Genomic DNA, 21,765 nt, shown 5'->3' with positions numbered 1-21,765 from the left:
CTTACAAGAATTGTGGCTTCTCAACAGTGAGTTAGAGTGTCTCTCATCCGTACGCGATGAGTTCTATGGATCAGGGGAATTGCCAATTAAATCTTCTAACAATATTCATACACGTAGACCTTTCGAAGGTGTCGGGGTACTATACCGTAGATCTCTCGCAAGTATTGTTGAAGTATAACACCTCAATGACCCCAGATTAATAGATATTACTGTCCATAGGGGGGATTCCTCCTTGCTTTTTGTCAATATCTGTTTACCTTGTGATCTCGGACAATTTGGCGAATTTGTAGATTATTTGGACAAAATTAATTCTATTGTAGAAAATGCTGATAGTCTAAATGCTTATTTTGTAGGAGTTTGTAAAGCTAATACGCTAAAATCCACTCCCTTTGGAGATGAATTTTGCCTATTTTGTGCGATTATGGTTATATCATATTGGACTTAAAATTATTAGTAGACCACACAAAAATTTTTACTTACGTCAGTGATTCACACAATACAATGTCTTGGTTGGATCATTGTGTCTCTACACAGTCTGCTCATTCCGCTATAAGTGATATGAGAATACTTCACACCCTGGTAGGGTCCGACCATTGCCCTACTTTAATGACTATCAAGACTGATTTGCTTCCCAAATTTGATTCTTGCCCCAATGAACTCTTAAACTTGAAATACAACATCAGTTGGTCAGACCTTACTTCTGATGAAAAAGTGAATTATACTCAGACATCTGCATTCTTATTAAGCAAGATTGAGATCCCACATTGTGTTGCGATCTGTAACGATCACGGCTACACTAACCAGGTGCATATGAAACAGATAAATGGATTATACACTGATATAGTAAAAGCTTTGTCGAACTCTGGCAATAACTTGACTAGTAAATCCAAATGTGGTCACTCGGTTATACTGGGCTGGAATGACTGTGTCAAAGAATTACACGACTTTGCACAAAATACTTACCTTATGTGGCGTGATAACGGTAACCCTCATCACGGCAATCTCAGTAACCAAATGCGCAAAACAAGAGCACAATTTAAATATGCTCTTAGATTATGTAAGAAGGAGGAAGTAAAACATAGAGCAGACTTGCTAGCACAAAAATTTGAAAATGTCGATTAGTGTTAATTCTGGAAGCAAGTTAAACAAAACACTACAACTACTGCCAATAAACTACCAATTTGCATTGATGGGAACCATGGTTAGAATATTGAATCATTTTGAAGACTTACTCAATAGTGTTAAAAATGAATGGAATAAGAAGCATGTGCTTTCAGCATTGAATACCCCTTCTGCTCGTATTGAGGTAATCACATTATCTGAGATGCAAAGTGCAATAACAAGACAAAAAGGTCGTAAATGTCCAGGATCAGATTTTTTTATATGTGGAACATTTTAAATTTTCAGATACTAGACTTCATGTGCTTTTGATGATTTTATTTAATTGTATGTTTGTGTATAACTTTGTACCAGATGATTTCACAAAAATTACCATTATACTGCTACTAAAAAGCAAAATTGGTAACCTGGCAGACAAAAATAACTACAGACCTATAGCTCTTATGATTATTATTTCAAAAATATTTGAATGCATCATAGTGCAAAGATGTGAAGTCACAATCTCCGGTACTCAGTTTGGTTTTAAAAAGTAGCATTCAACAGATTTATGCATATATGCTTTTTAGGAAACTGTCAACTATTATGTAGAACATGGCAGCCCAGTGTTTGCATGCTTTTTAGGCGCTAGTAAGGCAATTGATATGGTCAATCACTGGACACTCTTTAAAAAGTTGATTGACATTAAAATACCTATCTACATAGTTCATACTTTAGTTAACTGGTATGGGAAACAGTTGTATTGTGTGCGATGGGGAAGTGTAATATCTAGCACTTTCCATGTAACCAATGGGGTGAGGCAGGGGTGTATTCTGTACCCTTTGTTATTTAATATATATATATAGACGAGTTAAATCGTAAGCTTGGTCAGTGTTACATGGGGTTACGTCTGCCACCAAATGTTTTTTTTCTTAACAATTTTAGTTTTGCTGATGATATGTCATTGATAAGCCCTTCTATAACAGGTTTAAGGAAATTATTAAAGATATGTGAACAATACGCATTAGAGAATGATATCATCTATAATACAAAAAAATCAGTATGCATGGTCTTTCAGCCAACTTCTTTCAAATTACCATCTCCACCCCCTGTACATCTTAACGGCAATGCTCTTACGTATGTCAACAGTTATACGTATTTGGGTCATATTTTGAAATCCAATCGGTCGGATAATGAAGATATGATGAGACATTACCGATTTTTGTGTACTCGAACAAACATGCTTCTATGTAAATTCAAGAAGTGTTCATTGAATATCAAAATTAGATTATTCAAATCTTATTGCTGCACCATGTATTGTGCTCCTCTGTGGACAAACTTTAGTGAATGTATGAAAAGAAAACTGGTTATTGGTTATAATAATAGTCTTCATTTTCTATTACATCTTCCTCGGTGGAACAGTGCCTCCAACATGTTTGTAAATTATAATGTATTCAGTTTTGATGAAATAATGAGAAAGTATGTATTCTCAATGATGACAAGAATATCTAATAGTAAGAACTGTATATTGAAATCTCTTTGGAACTATGACATTCTTTTAAATTCTCATTATTAGTAAATGGAACAAATTACTATTTAATTGTGTCATTTAATTTCATTCTTAACAATGCATGGTGCAGTTAATAGTTATAGATGTATCTGTATACTTGTAGGTATGATATATATGTTCTTTTATGTTTATAAGTTTTAATTTATATCTATATTTTATTTTAGAGGTATGGACTTTGTAGTTTGAAATAAAGAATTCTTATCTTACACATGAATTTGGGTTATCAAGCACATATATCTATTTCTATTGATATGTTTGTAAGAGAGCTAGCAATATACATGAATTTGGGTTATCAAGCACATATCTATTTCTGTTGATATGTTTATAAGAGAGCTAGTAATATACATGAATTTGGGTTATCAAGCACATATATATTTCTATTGATATGTTTGTAAGAGAGCTAGCAATATACATGAATTTCGGTTATCAAGCACATATCTATTTCTGTTGATATGTTTATAAGAGAGCTACATGAATTTGGGTTATCAAGTACATATTTATTTCTAGCAAGAGGTTTATAAGAGAAATAGTATTATATATGAATTTGGGTTATCAAGTACATATCAATTTCTACTGATATGTTTATAAAAGAGCTAGTAATATACATGAATTTGAATTTATATCAAGCACATATCATTTCTATTGATATGTTTATAAGAGTGCTTAAAAAAGTAATATACAAGAATTTGGGTTATCTAGCACATATCTATTTCTATTGATATGTTTGTAAGAGAGCTAGTAATATACATGAATTTGGATTATCAAGCACCAATCTATTTCTATTGATATGTTTGTAAGAGAGCTAGTAATATACATGAATTTGGATTATCAAGCACCAATCTATTTCTATTGATATGTTTTTAAGAGAGCTAGTAATATATATAAATTTGGATTAACAAGCACATATCTAATTCTATTGATATGTTTATAAGAGAGCTAGTAATATTCATGAATTTGGATTATCAAGCACATATCTATTTCTATTGATATGTTTATAAGAGAGCTAGTAATATACATGAATTTGGATTATCAAGCACATATCTATTTCTATTGATATGTTTGTAAGAGAACTAGTAATACACATGAATTTGGGTTCTGAAGCACATATCTGTTTCTATTGATATGTTTATAAGAGAGCTAGTAATATACATGAATTTGGATTATCAAGCACGTATCCATTTTGCCTGATATAATTATAAGAGCATCCATAACGAAAGAGAAGGAGAGAGAGGGAAGTTATGTGAATGACCCTAGCTAGAAATATGTGATGGTGATGGTCCTATCTTTAGTCTTTTTCCAGTTGCTGCATTTTTAATGTCTTGTACATTATTATTTTTTTTCTTCAGTTTTTGATTTGTACATGTGCATTGTATGTGTATATTTGTGAGTTTGTGCACACGCAAACTGAAAGCAGACATTTTCAACTATAATTGCTTCATTATTTCATATTAAATGACAAATTAATAGACTGATTGCCAGCCTATAATCTGAAATAAATTATATTCATCCCACAGTATGCAGCTTCTATAAGACAAAGACAAAGCTCATGACAGATTCATGGACTAGGCAAATGAGGTCATCTCAACTCCACAGGTAGACTTATTCAGCTGGAGGACCAGTCTAGCTATCAAGGGCTGTCAATTATACCCCAGGCATCCCTTGTCACAAGCACACTACAGAAAAGAGTATGGATGATAACAGAAATAATCCAAAAGCTATCTGAAGAGTTTGGTGGAAAGGAAATGTAAGAGTAAAACTGAAATTGTGTGCCTCAATCATGAGGGCATTTATACTAGTAACTCAAGTGACACCTCAAATATTTTTAATGACTTTTTTGTTCGTGTTGCTGAAAAACTTAAAGAACCCAAAACTAAATCTATCATCTGGAATTAAAATATTTTTGTGCTAAAAAAACCTCCCTTAATAAAAGTTTGAAATTATTGAAATGTGTCCTGAATTTGTGCAGAAATATATTAAAAAAATGGATGATTGTGAAGCCACAGGACTTGATATGTCCAAGGCCACTTAAGGCAGCTGCACGTGCTACAGAAGGGAGTATAGCTCTTATTTGAAATCAAAGTATTAAGTCTAATGAATTTCCACAGCCATGGAAAACTGCCAGGGTATCACCACTGCATAAAGCTGGAATTAAAGATTATGTAAATAACTACAGACCCATCTCTATCCATCCTCATCTCTCCAAATTAATAGAAAAGCATGTACATGATTATTTTCTCAACTATTTGAACACTTATGATCTTATTCATGATAATCAGTCTGGTTTTTGACAGAATCACTCCTGTGAAACTGCAGTTATATCTATGATTGATAAATGGCTGAAAATTGCCGATAAAGGAGAAATTGTTGGTTGATTTTCATAAAGCTTTTGGAAATTTTGCTTGAAAAACTAAAAATTTATCAATGGAATGAAAACTCCCTAACTCCAGGTTTACTTCTTATTTAACGGATAGGGTGCAAAAAAGTATATTTTGATGGTCAACTTTCTGAAAGTAAAGTATTAATTTTGGACTACCAGTCAGGGCTCTAATCCATGGACCTCTCTTATTCATTCATTTTATCAACGACTTACCTCTTAAGAAAGGAAATTCAATCTTTTCCACTGACCTCAATGCAGATATTACACTGAGATATTACACTGGTAAAACCAGAACTATACTTAATAATAATTTACAGGATACTCTTAAAAGACTTAAACTATGGTGCAAGGAAAACAGTATGATCATAAATACAGAAAAAAACCAAAAGCCCTACTAGTTATAACAACAAAACCGGCAAGGCTAGATAGTGTCAAACTACAAGTTCTATTTGACAATATAAACCTTAATATGACCTCTCATGATAAAATTCTCGGTGTATTCATAGATAAAAATTTTACTTTGTCTATTCACAATAAGTATGTTTCAATAAAGGTTAATTCTTATCTTTGGCTACTGAGGAAAATCAAAACATATATACCATTTCAGTATAGAGTCATCTTTTATAAAAGTTATATTCAGCAATATCTGGACTATTGTAATGTAATTTGGGGTAATACATGTACCTCTAACTGAAACATAACAAAACTTTTAAGACTCCAGAAGAGGACATTCCATTTAATTCTACATCAATGTATAGATAATTTCCAGGATGCAATGAATAATATAAAAATTTTAACAATATATAAAACAATATTTCTTAAAAAGGCCAAATTTTATGCATAAAGTGTCCTGAAAAGCCATGCCTGTCTACCCAAACAATAGAGAGATGCTATTTGTATTCCAAATTGAAGCTTTGTTAGAAGTAAAAATTATGTTATAACATGGCCAAAGAAGGAACTGTTTAGACAAATGTTTTCAGTATACTGGTCAATTGGTATTGAACAACATTCCCAGTGTCATAAGGCAGGCTCCTAGCATTTCTTCTTTTCATAATCTATGTCTCAAATGGATGAAATCTTAAAACAATTGAGCAGTTCTTTGTAATTCTGCTTTCTGTACTTTTTGCATTGTTTTCACAGTTGAATGTTTCAATACAGGATAGTACATGTATTTTATATTTTATATATGTTTATGTGTTTACATCTGTCTGTGCATATGTTCCAGTCTTGCCACTTTGTTTCCTTTTTAGAATCACTTCATTGTTTAGTGTCAAGCCAAATGTTTCACATTGTGTCATATATATATTACTTCATACATTTTACTGTCATATATACATTACTTCATACATTCTACTGTCATATATATATATATATATTACTTCATACATTCTACTGTCATATATACATTACTTCATACATTCTACTGTCATATATACATTACTTCATACATTCTACTGTCATATATATATATATTACTTCATTCATTCTACTGTCATATATACATTACTTCATACATTCTACTGTCATATATACATTACTTCATACATTCTACTGTCATATATATATTACTTCATACATTCTACTGTCATATATACATTACTTCATACATTCTATTGTCATATATACATTACTTCATACATTCTACTGTCATATATATATTACTTCATACATTCTACTGTCATATATATATTCATACATTCTACTGTCATATATATACATTACTTCATACATTCTACTGCATACATTTGTACTTAACTAGAAGACCTCAAGGAAGATTAGTTATGCGACTAATTGAGTGACCTTCTCTAAATAAAGTTATTATTATTATTATTATTATTATTATCAAACAAAAAGATCACATATTCAACAGGAAGAAATAATGTCTTAGGGTGTTTTCCCATATGGGAATGAGTGTTTATAAATTCTTCCTATGAATCATCATGATTCCTAATCAAATGTACAAGAAAAGCATTTTTGACATTTTTCAAATCTGAACGTTTGCAGATTTTCTAATTTCATAATTAAATTGAACATTATACAGTTGGTGTGCTTGTATTCATGGCTTGGTTCTATCTTAACATGCCAGCAAGGGAATATTTTGGGATGGGGGATGCTGAGATTTTTTCAAGCCTGTCTATATACTATCTTATACTTCAAGAATTTAAAACTATTACAGTGGATGTAATAGGTTCTTTTTACTTTTATACATCAGGACAAAAATATTGTTTTCAAAGTATTTGAAGGAAGCAATTTTTTTATAAAAAATTTCAAATCGATTAATTGCATAATTATGTTGATAAAATAATGATGGGATGGGTCAGAGTGCACACAGAAACATTATGGAGGTCCATATCATAGAAAATAAGAAACTGGTACCTGCCCACTTTTCACAATGAAAATTTTAAATTTATATCCTCAATCTGTTCAGTAACAAAACTGTGCTATACAGAAAACATGTGAGTGGTATGCTGTATGTGTTACAGCTAATATAATCTCTCTTTCATAAAAATCATATACAGTCATCTGATTGTATAATCATTGATAAATTTAAGGACCAATTTTATCTAATTGGTTATAAAATAAAAATATATTTAAGGAAGCTTTCCCCTGCCAATACATATACAAAACTGCTTTGGTCACTGATATACTGAACATTTGGTTTTGAGTATTAATTATACATGGTAGGCCTGGCAACATTTGGTTTTGAGTATTAATTATACACAGTAGGCCTAGCAACATTTGGTTTTGAGTATTAATTATACATGGTAGGTCTAGCAACATATGGTTTTGAGTATTAATTATACATGGTAGGCCTAGCAACATTTGGTTTTGAGTATTAATTATACATGGTAGGCCTAGCAACATTTGGTTTTGAGTATTAAATATACACGGTAGGCCTAGCAACATTTGGTTTTGAGTGTTAATTATACACGGTAGGCCTAGCAACATATGGCTATCACTAAGGTACAGAAGGTCTGCTTGTTTTCCTGTGATTATTTATGGTAAAGAAATATAAAAATTGTTATATTTTGACACTCATGGCAGGATTTTGACATGCAAGTCAGTGTTAAACATAAACATAACTGTTTAAATGAAAACAAAATAGGTGTCAGACGTAATCAAGCGTACTTAATATAATATTCACATCATTTAAACAATGTTTCAAAATAAAAAGACAGTTTTCTACCTACTGTCCTTAACTATTACACATGCTGTGTACAAATGCAGAATTTTAGATGCATCATCTTTTAGGCAGTCAGCTTCATAGGGGCATTTTATCCATACTGTATTTATTATATCAAAGTAGTTGACATAACAAATGAAAAATATTGACTTTTTATTGGTTGATTATCTTTATTACAAGTAGTCCTGGACAAGAATTGAATATAAACTTTAGGAAGAGAGCAGGAACTCTTTTATCTAGATGAGTTTCATCAGAATTTGCTTGAGGGCCAAAGTCAAACTTTAATTTCAATCTGCTTGTTTCATTGTTTAATGTAGCTTTAACAATTTTAGTCATATCACTATGATGTCTGCAGTGTGGCTGTTTAAAGTGATATCTAGCACTGGGGCATCATGTCACAGACATGTAGCATGATGTCCCACCCAGTCACATTATCCTGACATCAGGCCGACCAGTCATAACACTAACCTCTTAATGCTGAGTGCCAAGAAACACAGCTGCTAGTACCATTTTTATAAGTCTTTGGTATGACTCAGCTGGGGTTCGAACCCACGACCTCCCGCATCTGAGGCAGAGGCAGCCTAGTGTCAATTTATTAAGTTTTTTTAAAGATGCATAATCAAAACAATATTAATTATGGATGGGATGTGACAAGATATGATGTGATGTTACATAGCAGTATGGGACAGATGGGCATTAGTTCTGTTATATGTCTCCATCCACAAATATAGTGGGGCCATAACAAATTGTTGTCCATTCTCAATAAGGGTACATTGATAGAGGTGTTCATTAGGGCAAGTTTCTCTGTAGCTTTACATTTCAAGAAAATATTGCTTTATTGTACAGTTTCTTCCAAAACATGATAGTTGATAAAGAATGTAATAAATGTAGATTTTCCTTTGTTCAAAATATTGCAGTTTCTTTGGGGGGGGGGGGTAAAATATACCTTTGTGGCAGCTTTTGAGTGGACAACCTTTTTGAAGTAATTTGTAGAAACAATACTATAATTAATAGTATTACCATGACAAAAGATCTACTGCTCCAGTGGCCTAGTGGTTAGAGCATCCGCCTTGGGTGCGTAGGTCATGGGTCTGAACCCCCGACCAAGTCGTACCAAAGACTTACAAAAATGGTACCTAGGATGTCTGTAGCGTGGCAGTTTATAGTGATGTCTAGCACTGGGGCATCATGCCACAGACATGTAGTATGATGTCCCACCCAGTCACATCATCCTGACACCAGGTCAACCAGTCCAAACACTAACCTCTTAATGCTGAGCGCCTAGCGAGGCAGCTGTTAGTACCATTTTAGAAGTCTATGGTATGACTTGGCCAGGGATCAAACCCATGACCTCTTGCATCCGAGGCAGATGGTTTAACCACTAGGCCAATGGAGTTTTCTATTATGATTGTTCTGGGAAAAAAGACACTGACTTGCCTAAAATAATGGATTATCATTATGATTTGCATATGGACTGCACAAGGTTGTTGTTGTTGTTGTTGTGGGGTTTTACACCATTTTTCAGCACACAATAGGCTATGCACGGTGGCCAGTATTAATGGTGGAGGAAGAATCCGGAAAAACCCCAGGGAAGAACCACCGACCCACGAGAAGCAACTGGCAAGCTTTCTCACATATTCACATTGGCCAAATCCTAGACTCGAACCCATGCAGACAGAGGTGAGATGGCAGAAAGCACTTTAGACCACTCTGGGCCCCACTGCACAATGGAATAAATCAACTGCTGTAATCAAGAATGCTGATTGAAAAACTCGATACATGCTTTTGAGGTGTACTAAAAGACCAAAGTTCTTGTAGTCATTGTAGTTCAATGTATGATCTCTTAAAACAACACAAACCTTTTTTTACAGACATCCTTGTGGCAGGTGCTTTCAGCTCCAGAAGCGATGATTGCTTTATGATTAATTATCATGTATGTGCAAATGAGTCTATCACTATCCATATGGGCATGTGAGGTTGGGAAACGTTTTCTAAAAATAAATTGCCAACAGTTGAGGCCTTTGATTCATTGCTATCCCTGTGATGCATTTCCATAATTGATGACTACATGAATGTCTTTTCAGCATTTTGGTTGTCAAAATCTTTGTGACAACCACTGTTTATTTTTGTGCACCAACGTGCTGATGCTTGCAGATGTCTTTGAGATTTTTAGTTATACCTCAATGCGTGTGTACAAGTTTAACCCCACTTACTACTTCTTATTGTCAATAATTCGACATGGAGTACCCGGACTAGCGTCATTGAAGTCACAATGATTATCCAATAGTCACTGCCAGGGGAGTGGTTATTGCCTTACCAGTTTACACATGTGGGTGATTCTGGGTGTATGTTCATCAAAGGTACTATGCTGGTTCCGAATCTGTACTTGAAGCTCAACTATGTCATTCATGTACCAAAGGTATAGTTGTATCTGCAGTCGGGAATGTGTCCATCGTGAATTAAATAATTTTGCTGCGATTTCACCAAGGTGCAATGGATAGCAGCCTCGAACAGATTTGAAAATGACTTTGATTAAAATGAATTCATGTCGACCTTGTCTGAGACAGTGAAAATGAAACTTTACATTGTAATTTTAGATTTGGCATTCAAACAGCAATATATATAAAAAGTTGATGAAATCCACATATGTTGGGGCATCCGTCTGAGTTTGTCAAATCTGCTCATGTGTAAGTTCTACTACAGCTCAATCAAGCTATGGTATGGTAACAACATTAAGATGTTGTACACGGCTATGACGTGTTGCTAAATGCAAGTTGCCACCAACGTTTATGTGCTCTACTTGCCACTCATAGCAGTGATTTTTATCCACGCACTGGTTGCCCTGAATGTTGATTCGGTCTTGGGTTGTAAACATGCCAGCCAGTGGCACGACATTGTCTGCCTTCTAACTCCCTTGGGACATATAGATACTGAACCAAATTGATTCTGACTAACATGGAATAGCCTCTTTGTAGGCAACAGTTTCCTGCTGATTCAAGTCAGAGGGCATCAACCCAATTATCGTGCAATTTCATTATTCACTGCTATGACCAACAAAAGCTGCGTGATAACTTGCAAGATCAGTCATATATAAAAAACACCATTTCTTTGCATAATGATGCCCGAATAATTACTCAGCAAATTTCACGGAATCATGAACTCACTGACATTATCACAATAAATGTTGACATCTCCACAAAGAACATGCACATGTTGTTTCACCAACAACTCAGCAATGACTGTGACAAACTCTTCTTTTCTCGCTGGCTCTCACTTTCCAGTCTCTCTAAAATTATAGTTGTCTTCTTTTTCATTCTGCCTTGTTATTTCAGTCTCTTCTCTCTCTCTGTCTCTGTCCATCTGCTTGCCTTTACATTTGCTTTTCCCTCTCTTATTTTTCTCTCTGCATTTTCATCTCCTTTTCATCTTTCTGAATTTGCATTTACATAGTTTCTTTCTGAAGATGAAACTTTCTTAATTCCAGTTCCATCTGGAATTTTAACTGTAATTAATTTTCTATCAAATCAACAGACTCACTAATCAAATCTAAAATTTCCTTTCCCACCAAACACTGAAAGAGAAAGAAGAAAGAGAATGTGATATATTGAAAGAATTAAAACTGGCAGGTAGCGCACACTCCCCCACTTTACATACCAGTTCAGGTTTTCATGTTACCAGAAAAATTAGGTTAGTACCCCCTTTTTAGGAAAAAGAAATTGATTAATATTTTGTGAAAAATGTTGAAAACTGCAAATGACTAAAAGAGAACTGCTATTATAAAGTGTACTTGCTTGCAGAGTTCAATTATTTACACTTCACTGTCAGTACAACAGATTTCTGATTATGATGTGGTTAAGGATTATATCTTGAAGGGTTATGAGTTGGTACTTGAGGCATATAACAGAGATTTATGAATTGTGGAAATGAGACTGAACAAACCCCCATGTCAAATTTGCATGGGAAAAAGAATAAATATTTGATAGGTTGGTACTTAAACACCAAGGTTGATATAGATTATGATAGCCTCAGACAGTTCATATTACCAGTAATTAAAGAGTTTAAGAATTATAGCCTCAGACAGTTCATATTACTGGCAATTGAAGAGTTCAAGAATGATAGCATCAGACCGTTCATATTACTGGTAATTGAAGAGTTCGAGAATGATAGCATCAGACCATTCATATTACTGGTAATTGAAGAGTTCGAGAATGATAGCATCAGACCATTCATATTACTGGTAATTGAAGAGTTCGAGAATGATAGCATCAGACCATTCATATTACCGGTAATTGAAGAGTTCAAGAATGATAGCATCAGACCATTCATATTACCGGTAATTGAAGAGTTCAAGAATGATAGCATCAGACCATTCATATTACCGGTAACTGAAGAGTTCAAGAATGATAGCCTCAGACAGTTCATATTACCAGTAATTGAAGAGTTCAAGAATGACAGATAGCCTCAGACCGTTCATATTACCGGTAATTGAAGAGTTCAAGAATGATAGCCTCAGACAGTTCATATTACCAGTAATTGAAGAGTTCAAAAATGACAGATAGCCTCAGACGGTTCATATTAATTGAAGTCTTCAAGAATAGCATCCGTAGTGATATCAAGACCTATCTTGAAGAGAGAAAGTGGAAACTTTGGAAAATGATGCTTGCACTGCTGATAATGATTCCTTGATTCACAAAGTTTCATTTGTCAATAAGTCTTTCTCTCAACTGATTTTTGGTTCAAAAAATCATGTCAGTCTCAAATGAGTAATCTCAATCTAGCACATCAACTTTTAGGAATCAAACTTCTGACAAGACTGATCATAAAACATTATCTTTTTGTATGTGCACTTATTGTAAAAATAAATGGCATGTAATTTCTGGTTCCCACAGGTTGAAGCATAACAGAATAAAGACAAAGCTATTCCAAATACTTTTTTTCTGAGAGGTCATGGTCCTGTATCGAAAGCTTTATAATGGCTAGGTCAGACAAACCCCATTCTGATTTGAATTATAAAGAGTTATGAACCGTTCATGTCAAAATGTTATATGTCTCTTATTGTTGATTCTGCCAAGCTTATCCCTATTATAATATTAATGGACACAGGAGCCTCTCAGAGTCTTTTGCTATCAAGTACTTTGAATTTGTTGAGAAGTCTTCTTTTAGTGAAAGTGTTCTTATCTGAATAGAATAGAGTACAGCTTTACTACTGATACTCTCCATTGTGTTAATTTGGTACAATGAGGATATGATGGCAGGACGTGGTCCCACACACTGAGGTCCTCACACAGGCAAGCATTCCAAACATCCAAACTCTACAGATGAAATGTATATGTACAGGCCACATCACCAGGATAAGAGTCATCTGATTACCAAATATCTTCTACTACAAGCTGAAGGAGGGAAAGCAAAGTCAGAAAGGTCAGCAGAACCAATTCAAAGATTCCCTCACGTCATCTTTGAAACACTTCAGTATTGACTAGAGAAGACTTGAGTCTAGAGAAGGTCTCACACAGAATTGTTCCATCTGGTGGAGTCTCATCCATACTAGGTGTAAGACTAATGACGTGAAGAGAATTGCAGAGGCATGGTGTCAGTGCAAGCTGTGTAAATCTAAAACTAATCCCACAATTAGCCTTCATTTTGCCATGATTTTTAATGTAATCACACAATTAGCCTTCAGTTAGACACAATCCTGGATGTAATCACACAATTAGCCTTCAATTGTGATTCTGGATGTAATCACACAATTTAAGCTTAGTTAGACAGCTTCTAGATGTGCTCATACAATTAGCCTCCATTCAGACAGGATTCTTGATGTAGTCACACAATTAGCCTTCATGTAGACAGGTTCCAGGATGTAATCACAATTAGCCATCAGTTATTCTGGATGCAATCACACAATTAGCCTTCATGTAGACAGGATACTGGATGTAATCACACAATTAGCCTTCATTAACAGATTCTGGATGTTTCCACACAATTAGCCTCCAGTTAGACAGGATTTGGGATGCAATCACACAATTAGCCTTCATGTAGACAGGATCCTGGATGTAATCACACAATTAGCCTTCATGTGGACATGATCCTGGATGTAATTACACAAACAGCCTTCATGTAGACAGGATCCTGGATGTATTATTATCACACAATTAGCCTATATGAAGACAGGATTCTGGATGAAATTACACAAATAGCCTTCATGTAGACAGGATCATGGATGTAATTACACAAATAGCCTTCATGAGGACAGGATCCTGGATGTAATCACACAATTAGCATTCATGTAGACAGGATACTGGATGTAATCACACAATAGCCTTCATGTAGACAGGATTCTGGATGTGATTACACAATTAGCCTTCATGCAGACAGGATCCTGGATGTAATCACACAATTAGCCTTCATGTGGACATGATCCTGGATGTAATTACACAAATAGCCTTCATGTAGACAGGATCCTGGATATATTATTATCATGCAATTAGCCTATATGAAGACAGGATTCTGGATGAAATTACACAAATAGCCTTCATGTAGACAGGATCATGGATGTAATTACACAAATAGCCTTCATGAGGACAGGATCCTGGATGTAATCACACAATTAGCATTCATGTAGACAGGATACTGGATGTAATCACACAATTAGCCTTCATGTAGACATGATCCTGGATATAATCACACAATAGCCTTCATGTAGACAGTATTCTGGATGTGATTACACAATTAGCCTTCATGTAGACAGGATCCTGGATGTGATTACACAAATAGCCTTCATGTAGACAGGATCCTGGATGTAATCACACAATTAGCCTTCATGTAGACATGATCCTGGATGTAATCACACAATTAGCCTTCATCTAGACATAATCCTGGATACAATCACACAATAGCTTTCATGTAGACAGGATTCTGGATGTGATTACACAAATAGCATTCATGTAGACAGGATCCTGGTGTAATCACACAAATAGCCTTCATGTAGACATGATCCTGGATGTGATCACACAATTAGCATTCATGTAGACAGGATCCTGGATGTGATTACACTATTAGCCTTCATGTAGACAGGATCCTAGATGTAATTACACAAATAGCCTTCATGTAGACAGGATCCTGGATGTAATCACACAATTTGCCTTCATGTAGACAGGATTCTGGATTTTATTCAGTATATGCTTCTTATTATGCTCTAATAATGATGTCTAAAAGTAATCCAAAGGGAATACAAATCTATTCTTAGAAAAAGTAAATTTAGCACACAATCTGTATATTTAAAATGAACTTAAATGTGTGGAAAATTAGATGTTATGGAATTATCAGAAATCCCAAATTTTATCTGAGATTTTGGTCATCACTCAAGGAGTGTCTACACTCATACATATGGGATATTATATTCTTCATTTACCATTGTTCATACCCTAAACAAGAAAAATGTAATGCTTATGATATTTTATTTAATGAAACTATTTAAAATTGCCATAGAATGTGTTCAACAATCGCTGCTTCATTTATTCATAGTTGAAAAATGTTAATCAACTCTCTAAATCCTTTGCTAGCTACTGTTTTTCCATGTTTGTCTAAATTGATGTGGTTCATGTCCCTGAACTAAATGCCACATGACATAAATTTAGTATGCGATAATCAAGCCAAGATGAATAATTCTATAATTTATGACGTCCCTGTATTATTCATATTTCTATCTGTAAGATATTTCATTTCTTCAAAATGCATATTAACTGCAATATAACACTTTTATATGAGAGAAATATAAAAAGAAAATGTACACATTTTTTTTAAAACAAATTCTTTCAAGCTTCTGATAAATTATATTATTTAAAAATATTCTGAAATTTGAAAAGACCTTTTCCCATGCTTTCATCATAATGATTTTTTTTCACTTACATTAAAATATTTCAATGAAAAGTTTCATTCTGTAAAGTTGTTTTTTTTAATCGATATTTCCTAACATGGTATAAGAAGTGTGTTATCATAACCATAATTTTGCATTGCCTTTGTTGTCACAAAAATCTCTGCCATGGGTTTTCAGCTAATGAAATGGTAAATAAAGCCAATGTGAACACCGAACCAGACTTGAATAACTAACATTCACACCAGGGCCACAAATATGCCATCAGTTAAATTGTACAATTCCAACGTGTCTTCTTCTCTTTGAATTGTAGCATGCATTTAAATTTTCTTTTTCCTGAATATTTATTAACCAACACTTACTGTCGCTGTCAACAAAAGGTACTGATCCATTTGCAGACATCAGAATCTCAAAACAATGCATGGTCACGAGAAACATGGCACATGAATAAAAGACAAGCAAGAAGTTAGGACAGTGAACAATATATTACAAATCATATGGTAAATAATACATTTTTTTAATGCACCAGATCTTTAAAAGTACATTTATGGCATTTCCAGGAATGGAAAGAAAGGTGAAAAAGCATGGTCCAAGAATGTAAACAAAGGTGAAAAAGCATGGTACAGGAATGGAATTTAAAGAAAGGTGAAAAAGCGTGGTGCGCAAAGTCAGAGAAACTAGTCAATCACTTTCATGATCTATGGATCCTTTAGCAAGGCAGATAACAGAATCAAATATTTACTGAGACAAAAATTTAAATAAAATACCAATTTATATGCTTCTATTTAAACTAATCAAAATCAAATTTATGAACACAGAAAACAGCAGCTACAAACAAAGCATAACGAAATACCTATTTACTAGTACATACTGTTTACTAGTACATACTGTTCTGTTATTCAAAATCAAAATCAGATTAGTCAGAATTTGATTTTTGCTAAAATAACATAACAGCATGTAAATAGTCAATAGTTATTTTGTCTGCCATTTGTGTTTTTATTTTTCAAGAGTCATTAATAGTAATTTTGTATATTGCCTCAGTTTTGCAGACCAAATGAGAAGCATATTCTATGTTAGGTTTCATCAGAGACTATTATAGAAGAAAACAAGTGTTCTTGTTCAGGTATGTGAATGTTTTTGCCAGAAGACTGAAGATTTCACCAGAAGACTGAAGATTTCACCAGAAGACTGAAGATTTCTTTTCTCAACAAATTTAAGTCTTAAGCAATACAACTAATTTTACATCAGAGTATTGTGGGGTGATCTTTATTTGACTGAGGTAAAATAAACTTGTTTTTATCCTTCATTAACTATCAAATTTAAAACCTTTTTTAATGTACTGACTGTACTCTGTGAATCATGCTTTAAGATAATATGGAAGGGTTGTCTTTCAGATAATTTCATGTACTTAGAGTATTAAGATATAGTGACTTGAATTTTGTTTCAAACTTATTGTCCACTTTGCTGAAAGGATCAAGTCATTCTCTGCATCAGATAAAGGAGACAATAAAAGCAATGACAAATTATATTCTGAAAACTCAGCTATAGTGCTACTTCACAGACCAACCACTTGTGATTGATAGAATGACTCTGTATTTTACTTGAAGTTTTTCTGTGCTTTAACCTTCAATGCAAGACATACCTTTACACCAAAGCTTCATATTTGGCCTGGAATAAGTATTTATTTTAGTGGCAATTCAATTTTTCAAAAAAAAATCTAAGCAGAGGCTAAATAGGGGCTCTGATAAATGGAGCCTACATTACAAATACATTTTTCTGTTATGATCCACTGTTTGAAAAAGTAACAGAGATCCAATGGATTGTTGACACCCTACATGTGGCTTGTGCAGTATGGAATCCATCATTTGCATGATGAAAACCACGATCCTCCAGCAACCATCTATGTAATCAACTCAACACCCTACCCTGATAACATCAGAAATGTTTGTCAATCTTGGAGGGAAGGTTTCTAGCTATAGAAACTTGGATCATAAAATCCATAGAATTGTCCAGGCCACTTTAACATTAGTAAAGACCCATGTGAAGATGTGCAGACAGTTGTGTAAATATTACTGATTGCATACTGGCATTGTTGTTTTGTTGTACTTCTTATTTAGCTTGGTTTCAGTTGGTCTCCCCTGTCTTAATGCTTACATCAACCACATATATTTTAATACAAGATATGTATGTCATGTGAACATTTGTAGTACAAAGTATCCAAAGTCCAGGGAATGATGAAGACAATCAGTATAGAAATAAAGAATATCTTAAATGTATCCAAGCCAAGATTTTTCTTATATGTAATAAATACATTGACACGTGTGATATTCTTGCTTCTATTATGATAATGACTACTGATGGTGGAATTAGTATTGTCATTATTCAGTTATGTGAATCTATGAAACTGCTTGGCAAAACAGGAAATGACACGGTGTATAAGTTTATTTTGGGATATGTTTTAGATTCAACAGTTCTAATTCATTTCCAACTAACTATAAATCATCAGAATTTACACTTCAATCTGCAAAAGCAGATTGTTATGGGCATTCCATATTTACTCCAAGCATTTTTTCAATAGATCAAGCTGATACAACAACAGTAAAGAATAAATGAGTTTTTGATTCAGCAATGAAACTTTATTATATATTTGTAACATATTTAAAAAGACCCGAATATATATATATATATCTTAATTTTAAAAAGATTTTATGGTCATCTACAATCTTGGCATGAAATCGTTAGTCAGAAAATATCAAATTTTCCCTGAGGGAATATTCATATCATAAAAAATCTTGTTACGCCTTGTATACAAAGTAGTACAAAATAATATATTTAAAATTCTAGATTTGGCTTCAAAATATTTACATCATAAATATATACATCATATGAATGCAAGCTATCAAAACTTTTACATGATAAATCATACAGGCCTTTGGTAAGCATGACAAAGTAATTTAAACTAAGGTATTTACTACATTACAAAAAGGTAAATTCTAGATGTATCTCAGTCTGAGTGCTATTACAGTGTCTAAAATTGCTGAATGTCAACTGTCACAATCTCTGAAAAGTAACTCATTGGCTTGTAGTGGTTATTAAAAAAATTGGCAACTGGTACAGTTGAAATCTGTCAAGGGTAAATGCTAGTACCCATTAATCTCCTATACTGGCTATGGGCACAAAAGAAGTAATTTCTTTGGTAAGAAAAGAAAAATTCAAACTAAGGTATGTTAAAAACAACACAAATGAATGATTTAGACTTGGTTCAAATACTTCTATCCTAAATGCATATAAAATTGACAAGGCAAATCACTGGCCTGCATTGTTTAAGAAAAAAAAGTAAATGGTCATGGTTGAATATTGTTAATAACAACCGATGTGTAACAACATGCACAGAAACAATTTCTTTGGTTACAAAAGTGATCCAAACAAACTCAAGATTTAAACCTATTTAAATTCAGCACTGTATATATTCCATTACAAATCAAATCCAACTGTACACAACACAAACCTTGATTTGCCATTGAATTATACTCCAACAGATCAGGGTCTATATAATTTATTCTACTCATTTTACACCCAACAAATTGCACAGACCTAGATCCACCAGTGCATTATGCAACAGCAGATCTGGGTCTGTGTAGTTTGCAGTTATAAGCAAACACATACGGTATGTATCTGAATTAGTCAATATGAAATATGAATATTTTACAATGAAATTCAATGTCCTCCAGTTTGAAGAAAAACATCCAAAACAAAACTAGGACAGTTAAACTCTGTTATGGTAAAATACTAGAATTACAAACTACTATATAATCGTGCAAGCAAAATTAATTTCATACTTAATTCCTTTGGTAAGCAAAATCCAAAGAATTAAAATTTATTTAAGGAACTATGAGCAAAACAAACACTTTTATTGAAACCAAGTTGAAACACTAGTATCCTAAATGTACCTAAAATCAGTTAAATACTGGTAATATATATATAATTATAATCTGTAATTTCTATACAATGATTTCCTTCACAGAGATTTCACACTTAGGTATATTTTAGGCAAAAAATGCTAAAAATAAATTATAACTCCTTTCCAAACGTTTATTTAAAGCTCTTTTTTAACCATCTTTGGGAAGTAATGACTCCATGGAGTGACATTTTCAGAAAATGGAAAGTCACAGTGAAACTGGTCCTAATGGACACCTCCATAAACATGATACATACTCTTAAAGGGCAATGGATTGAAATCTATTTTTAATTTCTTTTTATTTGTAACTTCTCTATAAATGACAGCTATCCAGAAAGGAGATAATTTTATGGTCCCTAATGTTCTTTATCGACAGGTTTATGAAGTATAATAATAGGTTATGATGTAAATGTTTATGTGTATTAATTTAGGTAAAGACCAGACAAAAAAACTTTGTAAACATTAGCAGCACACAAAGATAACCTTTATAACTGCAATCAAATTACTGTCCAAAGTATAAAAATGATTAATTCTCTGATTAGTTTCATTATGTTTAAAAAAAACAAGCAATGATTATTAGAGGCAAGATTGTGAAATGTTAGTATATTATTAATTTTTTTACTTATATTTAAAGAATAAGAACCTAAGGTTCCTGAGTATATATAAGAACACCTTCAAATCAAGCTTCCAGGCTATTCCCTATCAATTATGCTGAAATTACTCAAGTCATTAACTGCTTCATTTGTTTGCTGGATAATACAAGATGAAACTTAAGTTACAGACTTTGATCAAATGCATCACACACTATTTAACTTTCAACATGAACTCTTCTTTTGTTCAGTATGAACCTTGACAAATTCTTTTTTTAAACTTCCTGCAATTTTACTAGGACTTTTAAAGTGACAAAGTCCCTAATCATGTGAACAATTATTTGCCAATTTATAATATGTAACATTTTTAATTTTATCTCAACCTTTAATGTTTAGAATTATCCATTTGCTCTGTAAACATTTTTACAAATGTAAATAAACTTTTAGAACAACTTATTCCCCAGAGTCTGCTCTAAAATAAGCTGATCTATATTTTTAGAATTGTTGGGAGCCAAGTATTAAATTAGCCAACTTATAAATTTATTTTTGTTGGGAGTCAAGTCTAAAATTAGTTGATTAGCTTAGTCCATTTGAAAATGTAGGGGTGTTTAATGTAAATGAGATCATTCCTTGGAACTAGACGTACATATATAATCTGCTTCTCGTGGGTCAGTGGTTCTTTCCGGGTTCTTCCTCCACCATTAATACTGGCCGCCATGTATAGTCTATCGTGTGCTGAAAAATGGCATTAAACCCCACAACAACAACAACATATATAATCTCTTATTATAGAATAAGCATTACATGAATATTCCATACAAATATCAAGAGGCACATTTCAGGGAATACAACTCACATGAACATATAAAATTACAATGAAAAAAGAACATGATGGCTTTTTACAAAAGATAACAACCTGTGATTATCAAATGACACAAATAGTGTGCGACTTGTCATGGAGAAATCTTTTGGCCAAATGAGGAATAACATACAAAAAATGCAATGTTTTTATGAAACATTCTGGGTACAAACTGATAATCTGATGTTCATTCCCAAAAAGGTTAAGCAATCAATGGCTATATTTTTGTAAAGAAACCATCTGTGTATGAACAACAATATGG

The 21,765-nt window shown here is 33.3% G+C and overlaps 1 protein-coding gene across 1 annotated transcript in view; it reads left to right on the top strand.

The window, feature by feature from the left end:
• Positions 1-4,588, top strand: part of LOC149785824 (H(+)/Cl(-) exchange transporter 7-like) — a 179,956-nt gene extending 175,368 nt beyond the window's left edge. Inside the window, exon 26 of the transcript XR_016425461.1 lies at positions 4,180-4,588. The gene's annotated coding sequence lies outside the window, so the exon portion shown is untranslated. The remainder of the gene's footprint in view (positions 1-4,179) is intronic.
• The last annotated feature ends 17,177 nt before the right edge of the window (positions 4,589-21,765 follow it).

This window comes from Sinohyriopsis cumingii, chromosome 13, assembly GCF_028554795.1.
Source record: "Sinohyriopsis cumingii isolate HCF-2022 chromosome 13, ASM2855479v2, whole genome shotgun sequence".
Classification (NCBI taxonomy): Eukaryota; Metazoa; Mollusca; class Bivalvia; order Unionida; family Unionidae; genus Sinohyriopsis; species Sinohyriopsis cumingii.
This window is presented reverse-complemented; position numbering and strand designations above follow the sequence as displayed.